At 38.6% G+C, this 20,937-nt stretch overlaps 1 protein-coding gene and 1 long non-coding RNA gene across 7 annotated transcripts in view; one reads left to right on the forward strand and one right to left on the reverse strand.

Moving 5' to 3' along the window:
* Positions 1 to 8,596, reverse strand: part of LOC110122740 (uncharacterized) — a 36,564-nt gene extending 27,968 nt beyond the window's left edge. Inside the window, exon 1 of the long non-coding RNA XR_002309322.2 lies at positions 8,503 to 8,596. This is a non-coding gene — a long non-coding RNA (uncharacterized lncRNA). The remainder of the gene's footprint in view (positions 1 to 8,502) is intronic.
* ROBO1 (roundabout guidance receptor 1) overlaps positions 1 to 20,937 on the forward strand; it is a 1,227,175-nt gene that overhangs the window by 484,999 nt on the left and 721,239 nt on the right. The gene's annotated exons all lie outside the window — the stretch shown is intronic.

Below are 20,937 nucleotides of genomic sequence, written 5' to 3' on the forward strand. Positions count from 1 at the left end.
ACTGGTTGGATCTCCTTGCAGTCCAAGGGACTCTCAAGAGTCTTCTCCAACACCACAGTTCAAAAGCATCAATTCTTCAGTGCTCAGCTTTCTTCACCATCCAACTCTCACATCCATACATGACTACTGGAAAAATCATAGCCTTGACTAGACAGACCTTCGTTGGCAAAGTAATGTCTCTGCTTTTAAATTTGCTATCTGGGTTGGTCATAACTTTTCTTCCAAAGAGTAAGCATCTTTTAATTTCATGGCTGCAATCACCATCTGCAGTGATTTTGGAGCCCAAAAAAATAAAATCTGACACTGTTTCCCCATCTATTCCCCATGAAGTGATGGGACCAGATGCCATAATCTTAGTTTTCTGAATGTTGAGCTTTAAGATATAACAGAATTTAGATGAGATGAAATCATGTCTGATGACAAAGTTCAAATTTATTTTAGGTTTATGATTTTTTTCTTAGAATTTAGAGGACAGAGTCATAGATTGCTTTTCCACATGGATATAGAAATACCCCAGGACAATGGAGTTAGAACCAAATATGGAACACAGACTGGTTCCAAATTGGAAAGGAGTACATCAAGTCTGTATATTGTCACCCTGCTTATTTAACTTATATGCAGAGTACATCATGAGAAATGCCAGGCTGGATGAAGCACAAGCTAAAATCAAAGTTGCTGGGAGAAATATTAATGACCCTCAGACATGCAGATGACAACACCCTTATGGTAGAAAGCAAAGAGGAACTAAAGAGCCTCTTGATGAAGGCAAAAGAGAAGAGTGAAAAGCTGGTTTAAAGCTCAACATTCAAAAAACTAAGATTATGGCATCTGGTCTCTCACTTCATGGCAAATAGATGGGAAAGAAGTGGAAACAGTGAGAGACTTTATTTTCTTGGTCTCCCAAATCACTGCAGATGGTGACTGCAGCCATGAAATTAAAAGATGCTTGCTCCTTGGAAGAAAAGCTGTGACAAACCTAGACAGCATGTTAAAAAGCAGAGACACTGCTTTGTTCACAAAGGTCTGTCTATTCAAAGCTATCACTTTTCCAGTAGTGATGTACAGATGTGAGAGTTGTACCATAAAGAAGGCTGAGTGCCAAGGAATTGATGCTTTTGAACTGTGGTGTTGGAGAAGACTCTTGAGAGTCCCTTGGACTGCAAGGAGATCCAACCAGTCAATCCTAAAGGCAATCAACTCTGAATATTCATAGGAAGGACTGATGCTGATGCGAAGAGCCAACTCATTGGAAAAGACCCTGATGCTGGGAAAGATTGAGGGCAGGAGAAGAAGAGGGCAGCAGAGGATGAGATGTTTGGATGGCATCACTGATTCAACGGACATGGGTTTGAGCAAATTCCATGAGATGGTGAAGGACAGGGAAGCCTGATGTGCTGCAGTCCATGGGGTCACAAAGAGTCAGACACAACTGAGCAACCGAACAGCAACAATTAGCTCAATATCTTTTGTTAATCTGGGGAGTGATCAGGAAAGAATCATATGACAGTGTGGAGGGAGAGTGGTTTAATTGGACAGGATGAACATCACAAAATAAAAGACATTTGCATAATGAGGAAAAACTACTGCTCTAGAAGTAGAAGCCTAAAACAAAAAGAGCATGGTCCCTATCACCAAATACCAAGAACCAAGGAATGTAAAAAATTAAGCACTCTTCCTTTTTTTTTTTTAATGTAGGGTATAGTTGCTTTACAATGTTGTTAGTTTATGGTGTTCAGTGTAGTGAGTCAGCTGTATGTGTACATATATCCCCTCCCTTTTGGACCTTCCTCCATCCTTCTCCATCCCTACCCTAGATCATCAGCTCAGCTCCCTGCACTATACAGCAGGTTCCCACTATCTGCCTGTTTTAAGGTTACTAGACTGTGTTTTCTTTTTTTTAGTAAGAAGCAGGTTTTAATTAATGATAAGATGAAGACAACATTCTAGGGAAAGCCTGAGGATATGTGTAAAAAGTGGGATCATTGTAGAAGGAGATGTCTAGAGGGCGATATGGAAGGACTTCAAGATTGAATAAGTATGTAAGATACTTAAGTGGGTTAAGGATAAAAGACTGGACTGTATAGTAAGAGAATACTATTGAGGTGAGCAGTTCTGACGTTAAGAATATAGGAGAGGACTTGAGCTTGTCAGAGATCAGGTTTGAAGCAATATCTGTTTCCCTACAAGATCAGCAGTATGATGGAGGCAACTAATTAGAAGTGGGGCAGAGGAACAGAGGAAAGAAATGGCATGGTTAAATATTCCATTCGAATTTTGGTGACAAATTCTTTTCGTCCTGCTGTTTATGTGTGTCCTCGGAGTGGTCATTTAACTATTCAGATTTCATCTCTCCCCATTGATGAATAACAGATGGAAAATGAAATCTCAGGCTCTGAGAAAACAACAAACTCCTTATTACAATGCCCTTTGGCAACAGTAGGCATTTTCACCCTAAAAAAAATATGTTATTTCAGAAAACATGTCAGAAAAAAAAAAAAGTCCAAGCTGATAAAGGTAATTGTAAATTAACTCTAAGCTATGGTTCTGGAAAATTTTCCCACTATATTCACAACCATTATTCCTTGCATGTTGTTACTGAAATGTAAGTTATATATTATTTTTATCAGGAGACTTAGAAGATAAAAATTGTATCAGGCTACTGAGCTGTGGCATCATCGACAGCACCACCATAGCACCCAACTCAAATGCAAGCCCATATCTTCCTGGGTGGGAGGAGCTAGAACTGTGCCTGCATGTGTGTAAACATTTTACACAGAAGGAAATTAAAATGCAACCATTGGTGTAAAGTTACCCTCCACTGAAGAAATCCTCAAAACAAATCTGATTTCAAACTTCTCTCTCTCATATATGCACACACATATACATATATACACACACACATGCATACCCATATATTCTGGCTAGTAGTGTCTATCTTACTGGTTTAAGGCGAACCATATGGCCTTCAATATTCAGACCAGAGCATGAAAAAAATAGTTATCTGCTTAAGGATGTAGTCTGGAAATTGATATAGTCAATTGATGTAGTCAATACTACAAATTGATGTAGTCTGAAACAATTGATATTATTACCAGAAAGTGTGACATTTAAATTTTTTTATCATTTTAACAAAGAAGGGCATTTTTAAATTCATCTTCTACTGTAGAAAGCATTTACATTCTATGGGAGTTTTCAATTATATAGGAAAATAATTTCACATGGACTTAGATTAGACATTTTAAATATTTCTAACCATTTCTCTGTTTTGAAACCTTGGTAGTCTCAGGTACTGGAACGAAACCCACTAAGACTCAGGGGGATTCTATTTGCATTTCATAGAAAGTCACATGTTGTTTGCTATTCAAGTACAATGGCATCAAATATCCTTGTCCAAATTTAATATCATTTCCTAAAGGGGAAAAAAGACTAATAAAGCATTTCCTTTCAGTGTAGTAAAATGGTTCTACTACACAAATGAGAATAACACAAATTCTTTTTATTTGCGTTCTACACACTTTTAGTGCTGTCTGAAATGAGTGGAAATTGGACAAAAATGTGAGGATATGAAAGGGCAATAACAGGTGAGGAGAAATAAAATACTCAGTGTTAATAATAGTAATATATATATGAACAGAAGGGTGAAGGTCATTTTACCGGGCAGCTGTAGAACACTAAAGGAAGCTGGTCCAATAACAGAGATTTTGAAAGTAAGGAAAGATTGATTGTTCCACAGTGTTTCTGCATCTGGCCTCCTTGATTTCAAACATTTCCAGATTGTTATCCAAGATTGCAACTGGGCAAACACTGCACTCAAGTTTGCAATTATGAAAACACAAACACACAGCAAAACACACATACACATCAAAAGAAGTCATAAGTTTGAAGGATTCTGAAGTGAGAATGCTAAATGTTGAGTCACAATTTTTTAAAAATTTAGTCTCTATAACCATGCCTTGTGCTTTAAAGTTGGAAGTATTGTCATTAAATTTACCATTAGGAATTATGACACCCCATCAAAGTGGGTCATTGAGAAAAGAATAAAAACTGAGGTCATTCAAAAGGATTTCCTTACTTTCTGAAGTGGTGTAATAATAGTAAATTACAAGTATCAGGGGAATATACTTTTAGGACTTTTAAACCTTTTACTAAGAAAAAGGAAATGGTGGGGTTTTTCCCCTATTATTGACAGGTGCAGAGTTTGGAAACTGAAGAATATAGGATTTTTTATTTTCAGTGAAAGTGCTTAGATATCTTAAAAACAAATCAAATTAACATATCATGTAGAGTTAGCTTAGTCTTTAAGAAAATTACTATTTAAGTATGCATTCATAAAAATAGAAAGTTGGACGTTCCTTTGTTTCATGTTGAATGATCGCTATATTCTCATTTATATCCATCTGAATTCAATTGAGATCAACATATATAAAACATGACTACCCACGAAAAAGACCAAAAATGGCTACAAAGAAATATAAAAGTTGCTACCCTGAGAGTACACAAGTTAACAAAATGGAAATGCATAGATCAAAATCAAATATTAGTATATTTAATTTACTTTCTTTTTTTCCTTTGAAATTCAGTACATACAGTGAGAAGTCAGGAATAAAAATTAAAAGGGAGAGGTTGGAAAAGACTGAACCAGGCAAAGAAGAAAAATGAACAAGGTTATGGGTCAGAAACACTGGAATAAGACATGTTAACATGAAATCTTTGTGGTACCACTCCCATAATATTTGAAGAAGAGGCGCCATCTGGATGATGGGGTAACTGTTTAGTCACTGTGTTTAGTCATTTAGAGCCTGTAAAACACTTGTAAATAGAAATGCAAATGACTTCTGTGTTCTTTCAATATGTTTGTGCTAGCATTTTTCAATATCTTCATTGACATGGGAATATACAGTGATAGAAGTAAAGGAGGATGGCATAGTTTGCATATATCTGGGAATGACTAGGGACTTCGCCTCATGTACCATCTGTTTCTCAAACTATTCTTGTTACCCAGGCAATGGCCAAAGCAGAGAGATTGATTGGTTATGCTATCAGATTGAATGTCTGTCCCAGACACAGGACAGAGGCTACATCTGCAATGAGGAGCAAAATTACATGAGTTCCAAATATTTCCAAATCTAAAAATTTGTATGTCCATAATGTAATTCAGATGCTGAACTAGTCTATTATGCATCCTCTTCAACAAACTGAAGAATTTAGCGTTATTGTTACATGATGTCATAATGCTAAATTTTTATAGGACAGAGTGATTCATTTTGCTCTGAAAATCTTCCCCAAACCAGCAGGCGAAAGGACATATATGGACAATGATGTCACTACCTGCCTACAAAAGATGATGAAGAAAGATTAGAAAAATAACTTATCATTTTGTGTGCATTGTGATTAAACTTTATATGGCAGAATATAAAATGGTTTATGCACATCTTTATAAGCCTTGTGGATTTGAAAAATTATATACCTTATAATGAAATCCTTATGTTTATCTGGAATTTATAAAATGAAGATCAACTCTAATTATTTTCCATTCAGGTATGCATTGTGGTATTATTATTACACTGTAAATATTATATATCCATGTATTTATATATATTCATTTTTGTAATCACGTGCTTCTTCCTCAGGCAACCTTTTGGAAATGTCCTTCCAGTGTTTGAAACCCATTCATTTTTCATACCTCTATCCCATTACTCCACAGCTCCAGAACAAACACATAGATTTTAAATCCAGATGAGTAATTCCATTTGTTGTACATAAAAGTCCAAAGGGTTTTTTACTATGAGTATAAATGCTTCCAGTTCTTTCCTGTTGAACCCGATTTTCCTCTGCTTTTGTGTGGCTTTTAACACAAGGGGTAAAAATTGTCATCTTTTATATCTCCATGAACTGTTTCTTCAAAGTGTGAATAAACTAAAGAACATTACTGGATATTTGAAAGGAGGTATTAGTCGGACACGACTGAGCAACTTCATTTTCACTTTTCACTTTCATGCACTGGAGAAGGAAATGGCAACCCACTCCAGTGTTCTTGCCTGGAGAATCCCAGGGATGGCGGAGCCTGGTGGGCTGCCGTCTATGGGGTCGCACAGAGTTGGACACGACTGAAGCGACTTGGCAGCAGCATTACAGGAAGTAAAGAACATTTATGTTGGGGCATGTTTGTTGATTCAACTCTTTAGTATTTGATTCTCTTGTTTATACTTCAGAATTTGTGGCTTTTATGCAAACATATCAATGACATATATCTAAAAGTAGCTGGCATTGAAATCATTGCCAGAATCATCCCCATATAATGCAAATGAAATTGGCATATTTTCCCTCCTTTTGTCATATTTTTTCATTTTGTCTTATCTTTTCCTTCACCTTGTCTATCTCTCACCATTTTATATTTCATAAAGTTATATTTCCAAATATTGATATCTTCTGGTAAATCATTTATGAATAATGAAGTTTAAAAATATTTATGTATTTCTCTCAAAGATCCATATATTAGGTTTATATTATCTGACTTCTTGGAATTTTAGGCCTTATATGTGTTAGGTTATTGAGAGACACAAGGCTGCAATGGTCTTTGCAAAATATTACCCAATTTCCTGTATCCTCTCCCTTAGGAGGAATTTCACAAAATGTCAGCCGAGTTAAGGAAAAATTCAAGGCTTTGATATGTCTCCTTGGTCCTGCTATCTGTTTTATTGCACAACTTTCCTGAATTGTCCCATGATCAAGACTTCTTTCAGGCCTCTGGGTACCAGATAAGATGTGACCACAAAGGGGCCAGATATTAATAACGTTCCTTGCATTTCTAATTTTAGGCATGTGTTACATGTGTGGTTAAAATGAGACACTAGTTTTCTGGGTTTAAAGGGCTATTCCATGTGAAGTAATTCTGTAACCTTTGACCTATTTAGTAATGCTTTGGGAAATTACAATTATATACAGGTGCAGGCAATATGGTAAGAAAAACACTGCAGAGGTTGGTTTGCTTTGCACAATTTCATGTTCTTCCAAGGGAGCTATAGATTTTAAGTCAAGTGAGTGTGAGATTTAATAACTTTTCTCTCTCTTATTGGTTTTCTTATAGCTAAAATACTACCTTTGAATAGCTTTAATCAGTTATCCATACATAGACTTTTGAATAAATGCTTTTGAATAACATGTTGATTTATAAATTACTGGGAATATAATTTTTTGATATGTTCAGTTATTCAACACTACCTAATAAAATAATATAAAAATCAAATAAACTAGTGAAGCTCACTTTATAGATATAAGTAGGCATGGTGGTGGTTTAGTTCTAAGTTGTGTCTGACTCTTGCAACCCCATGGACTGTAGCCCACAAGGCTCCTCTGTCCATGGGATTTCACAGGCAAGAATACTGGAGTGGGTTGCCATTTCCTTCTCCAGGGGATCTCCCCAACCCAGGGATTGAACCAGCATCTCCTGCATTAGAGGTGGACTCTTTACTGACTATACCACCAGAGACGCCAGAAAGTAGGCATGGGAAATATTTTTTAAAATTGGCAATAACATGAAACAAACTTATATTGTAAAATAAATGAATAAAGAGTTCTTTTTAAGATTTATTTTCTTACTTGTTCTAAATGTTCTGAGTAATAATTTAAAGGTTTCATTTTGTTCCTTTTACCCTTGGTTTTACTTTTTATCACCTCATTTCTATATCAAGTGAAGATTCAAGAATTTAGAAGATTAATCAATAGCCATATTATTACATTTGCTTTAGGCTTAATATCACTTCAATCAAATATAGACTTTCTATAAGGGTAGCTAAGTTGTCAGCCTTTGTTAATTTTATACTTAGCTTAATGGTGTTTTTATGTCAATTCAACTCAAAATTGTACTTTCAAAACTTAATCACTATTTTTTTCTCTGTTCACCTTCATAGAGCTAATGTTTTACAACGATTACCAAAATTACATTAGGTTACCAAAATTACATACATTAATGTCACTGTTCACTATTGCCATCTCCTGTTTGACCACTTCCAATTTGCCTTGATTCATGGACCTAACATTCCAGGTTCCTATGCAATATTGCTCTTTACAGCATCGGACCTTGCTTCTATCACCAGTCGCATCCACAGCTGGGTGTTGTTTTTGCTTTGGCCCCATCCCTTCATTCTTTCTGGAGTTATTTCTCCACTGATCTCCAGTAGCATACTGGGCACCTACCGACCTGGGGAGTTCCTCTTTTAGTGTCCTATCATTTTGCCTTCTCATACTGTTCATGAGGTTCTCAAGGCAAGAATACTGAAGTGGTTTGCCATTCCCTTCTCCAGTGGACCACACTCTGTCAGACCTCTCCACCATGACCCGGCAGTCTTGGGTGGCCCCACACGGCATGGCTTAGTTCCATTGAGTTAGATAAGGCTGTGGTCCTGTGATCAGATTGGCTTGTTGTCTGTGATTGTGGTTTCAGTCTGTCTGACCTCTGATCCCCTCTCTCAGTGCCTACATTCTTACTTGGGTTTCTCGTACCTTGGACATGGGGTCTCTCTTCACAGCTGCTCCAGCAAAGCGCAGTCGCTGCTCCTTACCTCTGATGCGGGGTAGCTCCTCTTGGCCGCCGCCCCTGTCCTCCGGTGTGGGTACCTCCTCTCGGCTGCCCTTGTGTGCTGTCATAGCCGCCGCGCTCCTGCGCCGTCACAGCGGCCACGCTGTGTGCCGTCGCAGCCGCCGTATACTAAGATGGACTGGAATGAGTGAATTTAACTCAGATGACCATTAAATCTACTACTGTGGGCAGGAATCCCTTACAAGAAATGGAGTAGCCATCATAGTCAACAAGAGTCCAAAATGCAGTACTTGGATGCAATCTCAAAAACGACAGAATGATCTCTGTTCATTTCCAAGGCAAGCCATTCAATATCACGGTAATCCAAGTCTATGCCCCAATCAGTAATGCTGATGAAGCTGAAGTTGAACAGTTCTATGAAAACCTACAAGGCCTTCAAGAGCTAACACCCAAAAAAAGATGTCCTTTTCATTATAGGGGACTGGAATGCAAAAGTAGGAAGTCAAGAAACACCTGGAGTAACAGGCAAATTTGGCCTTGGAATACAGAATGAAGCAGGGGAAAGGCTGATAGAGTTCTGCCAAGAGAGCTCACTGGTCATAGCAAACACCCTCTTCCAACAACACAAGAGAAGACTCTACACATGGACATCACCAGATGGTCAACACCGAAATCAGACTGACTATATTCTTTGCAGCCAAAGATGGAGAAGCTCTATACAGTCAGCAAAAACAAGGCCGGGAACTGACTGTGGCTCAGATCATGAACTCCTTATTGCCAAATTCAAACTGAAATTGAAGAAAGTAGGGAAAACCACTAGGCCATTCAGGTATGACCTAAATCAAATCCCTTATGATTATACAGTGAAAGTGAGAAATAGATTTAAGGGACTAGATCTGATAGAGGGCCTGATGAACTATGTATGGAGGTTTGTGACATTGTACAGGAGACAGGAATCAAGACCATCCCCATGGAAAAGAAATGCAAAAAAGGAAAATGGCTGTCTGAGGAGGCCTTACAAATAGCTGTGAAAAGAAGAGAAGTGAAAAGCAAAGGAGAAAAGGAAAGATATTCCCATTTGAATGCAGAGTTCCAAAGAATAGCAAGGAGAGATAAGAAAGCCTTCCTTAGTGATCAATGCAGAGAAATAGAGGAAAACAACAGAATGGGAAAGACTAGAGATCTCTTCAAGAAACTTAGAGATACCAAAAGAACATTTCGTGCAAAGATGGGCACAATAAAGGATACAAATGGTAGGGATCTACTAGAAGCAAAAGATATTAAGAAGAGGTGGCAAGAATACACAGAAGAACTATACCAAAAAATCTTCATGACACAGATAATCACGATGGTGTGATCACTCACACATTCTGGAGTGTGAAGTCAAGTGGACCTTAGGAAGCATCACTACAAACAAAGCTAGTGGAGGTGATGGAATTCCAGTTGAGCTATTTCAAATCCTCAAAGATGATGCTGTGAAAGTGCTGCACTCAATATGCCAGCAAATTTGGAAAACTCAGCAGTGGCCACAGGACTGGAAAAGGTCAGTTTTCATTCCAATCCCAAAGAAAGGCAATGCCAAAGAATGCTCAAACTACCGCACAATTGCACTCCTCTCACACGCTAGTTAAATAATACATAAAATACTCCAAGCCAGGCTTCAGAAATGTGTAAACTGTGAACTTCCAGATGTTCAAGCTGGTTTTAGAAAAGGTAGAGGAATAAGAGATCAAATTGCCAATATCCGCTGGATCATCGAAAAAGCAAGACCGTTCCAAATAAACATCTATTTCTGCTTTAATGACTATGCCAAAGCCTTTGACTGTGTGGATCACAATAAACTGTGGAAAATTCTGAAAGAGATGGGAATACCAGACCACCTGACCTGCCTCTTGAGAAATCTGTATGCAGGTCGGGAAGCAACAGTTAGAACTCGACATGGAACAACAGACTGGTTCCAAATAGGAAAAGGAGTATGTCAAGGCTGTGTTTTGTCACCCTGCTTATTTAACTTAGATGCAGAGTACATCATGAGAAACGCTGGGCTGGAGGAAGCACAAGCTGGATTCAAGATTGCCAGGAGAAATATCAATCACCTCAAATATGTGGAAGACACCACCCTTATGGCAGAAAGTGAAGAACTAAAGAGCCTCTTGATGAAAATGAAAGAGGAGAGTGAAAAAGTTGGCTTAAAGCTCAGCATTCAGAAAACTAAGGTCATGGCATCCAGTCCCATCACTTCATGGCAGATAGATGGGGAAACAGTGGTTGACTTTATTTTTCTGGGCTCCAAAATCACTCCAGATGGTGATTGCAGCCATGAAATTAAAAGACGCTTACTCCTTGGATGGAAAGTTATGACCAACATAGACAGCATATTGAAAAGCAGAGACATTACTTTGCCAACAAAGGTCCATCTAGTCAAGGCTGTGGTTTTTCCAGTAGTCATGTATGGATGTGAGAGTTGGACTATAAAGAAGGCTGAGTGCTGAAGAATTGATGCTTTTGAACTGTGGTGTTGGAGAAGACTCTTGAGAGTCCTTTGGACTGCCAGAAGATCCAACCAGTCCATCCTAAAGGAGATCAGTCCTGGATGTTCATTGGAAGGACTGATGTTGAAGCTGAAACTCCAACACTTTGGCCACCTTATGTGAAGAGCTGACTCATTTGAAAAGACCCTGATGCTGGGAAAGATTGAGGACAGAAGGAGAAGGGGATGACAGTGGATGAGATGGTTGGATGTCGTCACCAACTGGATGGACATGAATTTGTTTGAACTCCGGGAGTTGGTGATGGACAGGGAGATTGACGTGCTGCGTTCATGGGGTCTCAAAGAGTCAGACAGTACTTAGCAACTGAACTGAACTGAATATGGTATACTACAATGTATTTTTACTATAAAGGTGCATTTATTTTAAATAATAAAAAAATAGTTTCTCAACCTATGGTCTTTTAAAAGATGCATTTAAGAAGTGTTTTATGTCATTATATTACCTTTGAACAATGAATAATTTATATCAAGAAAAATGGACACACATGTTGAATTTATTTAGACTCTTTTTTTTTCTCGACTATTCTCGGACTGTCAGTTCATCACAAACTAGAAAATAAAGAATCCTCACAGAGATTTACTGTGGAAAATTGGATAAATTCAAGAGAAGTATTTATTCCAAAGGCTTCCTTTATGGCTCAGCTGGTAAAGAATCCGCCCACAATGTTGGAGACCTGGGTTTGATCCCTGGGTTGGGAAGATCCCCTGGGGAAGGGAAAGGCTACCTACTCCAGTATTCTTTTCAAGGACTGTATAATCCATGGAGTCGCAAAGAGTCAGACATGAGTGAGTGACTTTCACTTACTTACTTATTTATTCCAAATTTGATCCCAGATATGTATGTGTGCACATGTGTGTATGTGTTGGTGGGTGTATCCCATGAAAGAACCCCACCAGTGTTCTGGAATTTCAGAGCAGAATGCCACTTTAATAACTCATGGGTAAGTGGGCCCTCCTGGATACATATTCCTTGACAGTGAAGAGAATGCCTATGCAGAGTTAGCAGATTGAATGTAAATGTAAGAGAGATAAAAAGAGCAAGCCTGAAATTTTCTTAAGCTATCAAATCTAAACTTTCTTCATATCCCTAAGGTAATTGGATTTGGGCCTAAAAACGGTAATATAATGAACCATGCATGTATGCTAAGTCACTTTGTCATGTTCAACTCCTCATGACCCTTTGGACTATAGCCCATCAGGCTCCTCTATCCTTAGGATTCTCCAGGCAAAAATACTGGGGCAGGTTGCCATTTCCTCCTGCAGGGGATCTTCCGGACCAGGGAGGGACCTAACCAGCATCTCTTATGTCTCCTGCATTGGCAGGCTGTTTCTTTACCACTAGTGCCACTTGTGAAGCCCTTAATGAACTGTACTATTTATGTAATTAATATTTTTAGGACTCAGACAGAAATAAGCAAAACATACAGTACAGATTCTTGAGACACTTTAAATGAGATAGAATTTTTAAAGCCTGAAAGGGAATTGAGGCATGTATTTGTTAATTGGGTGTTAAACAATTTTTAGAATGATCCTGGAACTTAATGAAACATGGCAGCAAGTTTACATAGGTACAAAAAGCCACATGTTCAAGATTCCCAGTGTTCACAAGATTGTTTCTGTTCCTTTCTGGTAGAGCTGTGTATTAGTTTCCCTTTAGAAAGAATACTAAAATATTGTAATCAACCCAGACTGTCTCACAAGTGTACAACTGTAGTTTTTGTCATTTTAATTATTAGTTAAATCTGAATTAATAAACTTAGTAAACTTGCTCACTCTACTGTTAATCTTGAGTGTCTTTTTCTCTTTTCTTCACTGTTACACAACTCAAAATTTGATTAAGATTTCATCACCCATAGGAAGTCCTCCTTTGAAAACTACATTCAGCTAAATGTCTGTAGTCCCAGTGGCATGCTGATTATTTTTATCTTGGCATCTACCATATTTTATTGAATTTTTCACTTCACATGTCTTATCTACTTCTAGGCCATTAAGTCCTGAAAACACCCTCGCTCACCTTTGTATTATATTTCTAATACTAGCACAGGGCCAAATAATTTCAGTGCTCACTATTTCTTGGATGAATAATGAGCAGAATTGATGAATGGTCCCAAAGAACATTATTATTCAGTTTGTTGCCTAGAAAAGTGCTGTACATGTAAAAATATATCAAAAATATTTAACTTGATTAGTTAGAACCATTTTACCATGGGCATCTTCCTTGATATTTCCAAAGTTCTTTTCTTTATCTGCACAATAAGATGCTTGTTTCTTCTGATCATTGCAAAAAGTTACATATAACATATGTATAATTGCATATATTTTCCTCTCTACTGTGTAAAGTTGAACAAATTTAGTTATTATCAAACTAAATATATGCAGAGCAGTATAAGATATTCATTAACAATGTACCCAGTGTTACTAAACATTAAGATTAAGAAGAATTAATTTTAGAGTAAATTAAAAATAATATATTGAGCAGAGAACATCACAATGTAAACTTCCATAAGTCGCCCAAAATGTTTATTTTTATCCAAGCATACATTATTTTTCATAATCATCCCATTTACTACATTTGAATATTTATTTTTAAAAACATAAGTGTATTCCCATCATCTGATATAAAATATATGAAGTGGAAATAAAGGTCAACAAAATAAAGAAGAGTTATATTTTGATTTTCAAAAGCTTATATTGCTTTTAATTAATTTATTATAACTTTCATTTTAATTCCAAAACAGATGTCTTATACCTCATTTTAATCAAATCTTTTCTACTCTAAAACAACATATCCACTGACTTAAGTTTTTTAAACTGAGAAACTCAATATCCATCGACTGCCTTAATATCTATTTTCAGAAAGAATCACTATGTTAGGGATTTGCTGATAAAAATCTATTGATTGGGATATCATTTTTACTAACTGGAATATTGTCTGAGACAGCAATTCAAAAGCCAAAATTAAAGGACAGTGAATATATTAATGTTTGAGGAACTATTTTTTAATTAATTTATTTATTTTAATTGTAGGCTAATTACTTTGCAATATTGTAGTGGTTTTTGCCATACATTGACATGAATCAGCCACGGGTGTACATGTGTTCCCCATCCTGAACCACCCTCCCACCTCCCTCCCCATCTGATCCCTCAAGATCATCCCAGTGCACCAGCCCTGAGCACCCTGTCTCATGCATCAAACCTGGACTGGTGATCTATTTCACATATGAAAATATACATGTTTCAATGCTATTCTTGCAGATCATCCCACCCTCACCTCCCACAGAGTCCAAAAGACTGTTCTTTATATCTGTGTCTCTTTTGCTGTTTCGCATATAGGGTCATCATTACCATCTTTCTAAATTCCATATATATGTATTAGTATACTGTATTGGTGTTTTTCTTTCTGACTTACTTCATTCTGTATAATAGGCTCCAGTTTCATCTACCTCATTAGAACTTATTCAAATGCATTCTTTTTAATGGCTGAGTAATATTCCATTGTGTATATGTACCACAGCTTTCTTATCCATTCATCTGCCGATGGACATTTAGGTTGCTTCCATGTCTTGGCTATCGTAAGTGCTGCGATGGACATTGGGGAACACATGTCTCTTTCAATGCTGGTTTCCTCGGTGTGTATGCCCAGCAGTGGGATTGCTGGATTGTATGGCAGTTCTATTTCTGGTTTTTTAAGGATTCTCCACACTGAAATGCCTTATAGATATCAATTATGTCCAGCTTGTCCATTGTATCATTTAAAGTTGGTGTTTCCTTGCTAATTTTCTGTTTAGTTGATCTATCCATAGATGTGAGTGGAGTATTAAAGTCTCCCACTATTATTGTGTTACTGTTAATTTCCCCTTTCATACTTGTTAGCATTTGCCTTACATGTTGTGGTGCTCCTATGTTGGGTGCATATATATTTATAACTGTTGTATCTTCTTCTTGGATTGATCCTTTGATCGTTATGTAGTGTCCTTCTTTGTCTCTTCACAGCCTTTATTTCAAAGTCTATTTTGTCTGATACGAGTATTGCGACTCCTGCTTTCTTTTGGTCTCTGTTTGCGTGAAATATCTTTTTCCAGCCCCAACTTTCAGTCTGTATGTGTCCCTTGTTTTGATTGGGTCTCTTGCAGACAGCATATATAGGGGTCTTGTTTTTGTATCCATTCAGCCAGTCTTTGTCTTTTGGTTGGGGCATTCAATGCTTTTACATTTAAGGTAATTATTGATGAGTATGATCCTGTTGCCATTTACTTTGTTGTTTTGTGTTTCAGTTTATACACCTTTTCTGTGTTTCCTGTCTAGAGAAAACCCTTTAGCATTTGTTGAAGAGCTGGTTTGGTGATGCTGAATTTTCTCAGCTTTTGCTTGTATGTAAAGCTTTTGATTTCTCCTTCATATTTGAATGAGATCCTTCCTGAGTACAGTAATCTGGATGGTAGGTTTTTCTCTTTCATCACTTTAAGTATATCCTGACATTCCCTTTGGCCTGAAGAGTTTCTATTGAAAGATCAGTTGTTATCCTTATGGGAATGCCCTTGTATGTTAATTGTTGTTTTTCCCTTGCTGCTTTTAATATTTGTTCTTTGTGTTTGATCTTTGTTAACTTGATTAATATGTATCTTTGGGTGTTTCCCTTTGGGTTTGTCCTGTTTGGGACTCTCTGGGTTTCTTGAACTTGGGTGGCTATTTCCTTCCCCATTTTAGGGAAGTTTTCAACTATTTTCTCCTCAAATATTTTCTCATGGCCTTTCTTTTTCTTCTTCTTCTGGGACTCCTATGATTTGAATGCTGGGGCATTTGACATTGTCCCAGAGATTTCCTGGGAGGAAATTAAGTTCTCATCATTTCTTTTAATTCTTTTTTTCTTTTTTCCTCTCTGCTTCATTTACTTCCACCATTCTATCTTCCACCTCACTTATCCTATTTTCTGCCTCAGTTATTGTACTGTTGTTTCCCTCCAGAGTGTTTTTGGTCTCAGTTATTACATTATTCATTATTGATTGACTCTTTTTTATTTCTCCTAGGTCCTTGCTGAACATTTCTTGCATCTTATCAATCCTTGTCTCCAGACTATTTATCTGTAACTCCCTTTTGTTTTCAAGATTTTGGATCATTTTTACTACCATTATTCTGAACTCTTTTTCAGGTAGACTCCCTATCTCCTCCTCTTTTGTTTGGTTTGATGGGCATTTATCATGTTCCTTTACCTGCTGAATATTTCTTCATCTTGTTTAGATTGCTGTGATTGGTGTGGCCTCTCTGTATGCTGGAAGTTTGTGGTTCCTCTTTATTGTGGAGGTTCCTCCCTGTGGGTGGAGTTGGATGAGTGGCTTGTCAAGGTTTCCTGGTAAGGGCAGCTTGCATTGGTGTACTGGTGGGTGGAGCTGGATCTCTTATCTCTGGAGTGAAATGGAGTGTCCAGTAGTGAGTTTTGACATGTTTATGGATTTGGTGTGACTTTTGGCCTCCTGTATTATAATGCTTAAGGTTATACTCCTGCATTGTTGGAGAATTAGCTTGCTATGTCTTGCTCTGAAACTTGCTGGCTCCTGGGTGGTGGTTGGTTTCAGTGTAGGTATGGAGGCTTTTGGATGAGCTCTTGTCAATTAATGTTCCCTGGAATCAGGAGTTTTCTGGTATTCTCAAGTTTTGGATTTAAGCTTCCTGCCTCTGGTTTTCAGTCTTATTCTTACAGTAGCCTCAAGACTTCTCCATCCATACTGAACTGATGATAAAACATCTAGGTTAATGGAGAAAAGATTCTCCACAGTGAGGGAAACCCAGAGAGGGTTGCAGAGTTACACGGAGAAGAGAAGAAGGAGGAGGGAGATAGAGGTGACCAGGAGGAGAAGAGGGGGAATCAAAAGGGAAGAAAAATCTGGCCAGTAATCACTTCCCTATGTAGTCTCCATGGTCTGGAACACCCAGAGAGGTTTACAGAGTTACATAGAGAAGAGAGGGGGGAGGAAGGAGATAGAGGTGACCTTGGGGGGGAGTCAAAAGGGGGAGAGGGCAATCAAGCCCATAATCATACTTCTAAGTAAAAATGGTTACTGAAGATTGTGTTCTTAAAGGTACAAAATTGATAAGAAATCCTAAAAAGCAAAGATTAAAAATCTAGAGTAGTGGTTCAGTACAGTTCAGTCACTCAGTTGTGTCTGACTCTTTGCGACCTCATGGACTGCAGCACACCAGGCCTCCTTGTCCATCACCAACTCCCAGAGTTCAAACAAACTCACGTCCATTGAGTCGGTGATGCCATCCAACCATCTCATCCTCTGTCATCCCCTTCTCCTCCTGCCCTCAATCTTTCCCAACATCAGGGTCTTTTCAAATGAGTCAGCTCTTCGAATCAGGTGGCCAAACTATTGGAGTTTCAGCTTCAATGAAACTGAATCGTCAGTCCTTCCAATGAACACTCAGGACTGATCACCTTTAGGATGGACTGGTTGGATCTTCTGGCAGTCCAAGGGACTCTCAAGAGTCTTCTCCAACACCACAGTTCAAAAGCATCAATTCTCTGGCTCTCAGCCTTCTTTATAGTCCAAGTCTCACATCCATACGTGACCACTGGAAAAACCATAGCCTTGACTAGATGGACCTTTGTTGGCAAAGTAATCTCTGCTTTTTAATATGCTGTCTAGATTGGTCATAACTTTCCATCCAAGGAGTAAACGTCTATTGATTTCATGGCTGCAATCACCATCTGCAGTGATTTTGGAGCCCCAAAAAACAAATTTAGTCACTGTTTCCACTGTTCCTCCATCTATTTACCATGAAGTGATGGGAAGGATGCCATGATCTTAGTTTTCTGAATGTTGAGCTTTAAGCCAACTTTTTCACTCTCCTCTTTCACTTTCATCAAGAGGCTCTTTAGTTCTTCTTCACTTTCTGCCATAAGGGTGATGTTATCTGCATATCTGGGGTGATTGATATTTCTCCCGGCAATCTTGATTCTAGCTTGTGCTTCACCCAGCCCAGCATTTCTCATAATGTACTCTGCATATAAGTTAAATAACCAGGGTGACAATATACAGCTTTGACATACTCCTTTCCTAATTTGGACCCAGTTTGCTGTTCCATGTCGAGTTCTAACTGTTGCTTCCTGACCTGCATATAGATTTTTTCAAGAAGCAGGTCAGGTGGTCTGGTATTCCCATCTCTTTCAGAATTTTCCACAGTTTATTATGATCCACACAGTTAAAGGTTTTGGCATAGTCAATAAAGGAGAAATAGATGTTTTTTCTGGAACTTTCTTGCTTTTTTGATGATCCAGCAGATGTTGACAATTTGATCTCTGGTTCCTCTGCCTTTTCTAACACCAGCTTGAACATCTGGAAGTTCATGGATCACATATTGCTGAAGCCTGGCTTGGAAGATTTTGAGCGTTACTTAACTCTCAAAAATACAATATTAAAAAAAAAAATCACAAAAAAATATAAAGAATATGTGTGAAATTTGCTTTAAAAATAGGGTATTTTTTGCAAGGTAATAGGAGGTAATAAAAATGAAAATTGAAGGAGTAGTAAAGAACTTAAAAATTTAAAAAAAAATGTTTAAATGGTAACAGTAAAATATATCTAGGAATTTCTCTGGAGTTGTTGAGGGCAATGCGGGGTTAGTTCAATTTCAGATAGTTCCTTGTTCCAGCTTATACTTCTTCTCAAGGTCTGTAGGCCCCTTCCAATATAGTCAGTGCTATCTACAGGGTTTTAATCTGTTGCACCTGTCACTTCCAAAGTGGTTCCCTCTTCTTTGTTTATTTTGGCTTTCTTTGTTTGCAAGTCTCTTCAGTGTCTAATTTCACCCTGACACAGGGGGCAAATGTGGTCATTTGTTTAGGCTCACTTGTTCAGTTGTGCTGTGGAGAGGAAGGAACACAAACAAATATCACTGGCATGTGTGGGGAGACCTCACAGTATCTGGGCCACACTGGATTTGACTCCGCTCACAGTGTGTGTGCTTTCCTGGTCTACGCTGCTCAGGCTCCAGGTTGCTCTGCCGGGGAACTGTCTAAAGCAAGACCTGGGTTGCATGCACTTCCCAGGTCTAAGCTGCTCAGGTTCAGCTTCTCAGGTACTCCACAAAGGCACAGACTCAGTTGGGCCTGAGTCTGTGCCCTTCCCAGGTCCGAGCAGCCCAGGCAACCATGTGTTTGACGAGCACACTCTCCCTATGTGGGCGGTGTGTCCTATCACCTCCCTGGTCCCAGCCCCTTGGTTTCTTGGGTGAGCAGCAGGAGCACCATCTCAGATGTGCTGTGTGTCTCCTCTGGGGAGCTGATCTCTGGCTGTGGCCCTCCTGATGGATGTCAACTGTCCAGGATCCCAGGAAGACTTGGTTAGCAGCTGGGAGCCTGCTTGCAGTTTGGCGGAGGACACCATCTTTGGGGTGGAGATTGCCCCTCATCTTCCGGCTCTGGCTGTCGCCCACCTGCCTCTCTGCCTCCAGCTGGGGGATGGGCCAGTCTGCAGCCGGCTAGCCCTCCTCTGGTTTTCGCTCAGTCCTTTGTTCTGTGAGATGGCCTGGCAGTGCCTTAGGTTAGTGCTTTTCACGGGAAAGTTCTCTCTCTCTCTCTTTTTTTTCCTCTCTCTCTGGCTGTCCCACAGTTTGGGTTGCTATCCCACGTTCGCTCCCTCAGATTGCCCTCAGGGCATTCAGGCTTGGTCCTTACCCTAAGCAATGCAGCCCGTGCCCCTGCGCCTTCCTGTTTAGCCCCCACTTGCTGGTGGCGGATGCAAGCATCTGGGCTACTTCTCTGCTGGGAGTTGCAGTTAGCTGTGTAGTCTATGGGTTTTTTGGTTTTGTTTTGTTTTTTTTTTTTCTTCCTCCTGGTTATGTTGCCCTCTGAGATTCCAAAACTCCCCATAGACCCACCAGTGAGAGGGTTTCCTGGTGTTTGCAAACTTCTCCTCCTTCACAACTCCCTCCCCAGGACGGGTCTCCTTCCCTAAACTCTTTTGTCTCTCTTTTTATCTTTTATATTTTGTCCTACCTCCTTTCAAAGACAATGGGCTGCCTTTCTGGGTGCCTGGTGTCCTCCACCAGCACTCAGAAGTTGTTTCGTGGAATTTGCTCAGTGTTCAAATGATCTTTCGAAGAATTTGTGGGGGAGAAAGTGATCTCCCCATCCTATACCTCTGCCATCTTAGGACCGCCCCCTAAGGAAATCTTAATTCTCTCCACTTCCACAAGAATCTTAGTTTAAACCATGATCCTTTCCCCCAAACAGCCCTAGTTAGCTGTATTTCATCTGCTTTCTCTCAGATGTGTCCTGTGGGTTTTGAGAATAGATACTGAGGACTTTTCTACCTACCTGTGTGTGTGCTGCCTTAAGTATGTTAGATTTTACTTGTGGATGGAGATTTCGCATAACCTCTAAGTAATATACTCACAGAATTACATTCACAATTCTCCATGTTTTTCTCACTAGCTAAATAACTATCAAATGCAAAGATTCTATATACCCCAAGGGGTCTGTCTTTACTCTTTCATATTAGAAATATTCCTTTCTTAATGATTCTAGATTTTTTTTCTTCTTTTCCCCAGGACACATTAAAGTGCATGGCATGTTAAAGGTGTTCAGTAAATATTTTTTGAATGTTAAATTACTTGCCCTTTAAAAAAGATATAGCCTTAGGTTTGCTTATATATTCCTTAACATCTTAATTGCATTTACAGCTATAGAGTTATACAGCTACACACACTCATTTGTACTTATGTCCATATTATGTAGATTTCCATATTATTTTTATTTCATAATTTATTCCAGAATCCATAATTTCAAAACACATTGGAAAATAAAAGATTACTTGTAAAAGTTTGGCAATTAAGAGCTTACATT

This window comes from Odocoileus virginianus, chromosome 25 (assembly GCF_023699985.2).
Source record: "Odocoileus virginianus isolate 20LAN1187 ecotype Illinois chromosome 25, Ovbor_1.2, whole genome shotgun sequence".
Classification (NCBI taxonomy): Eukaryota; Metazoa; Chordata; class Mammalia; order Artiodactyla; family Cervidae; genus Odocoileus; species Odocoileus virginianus.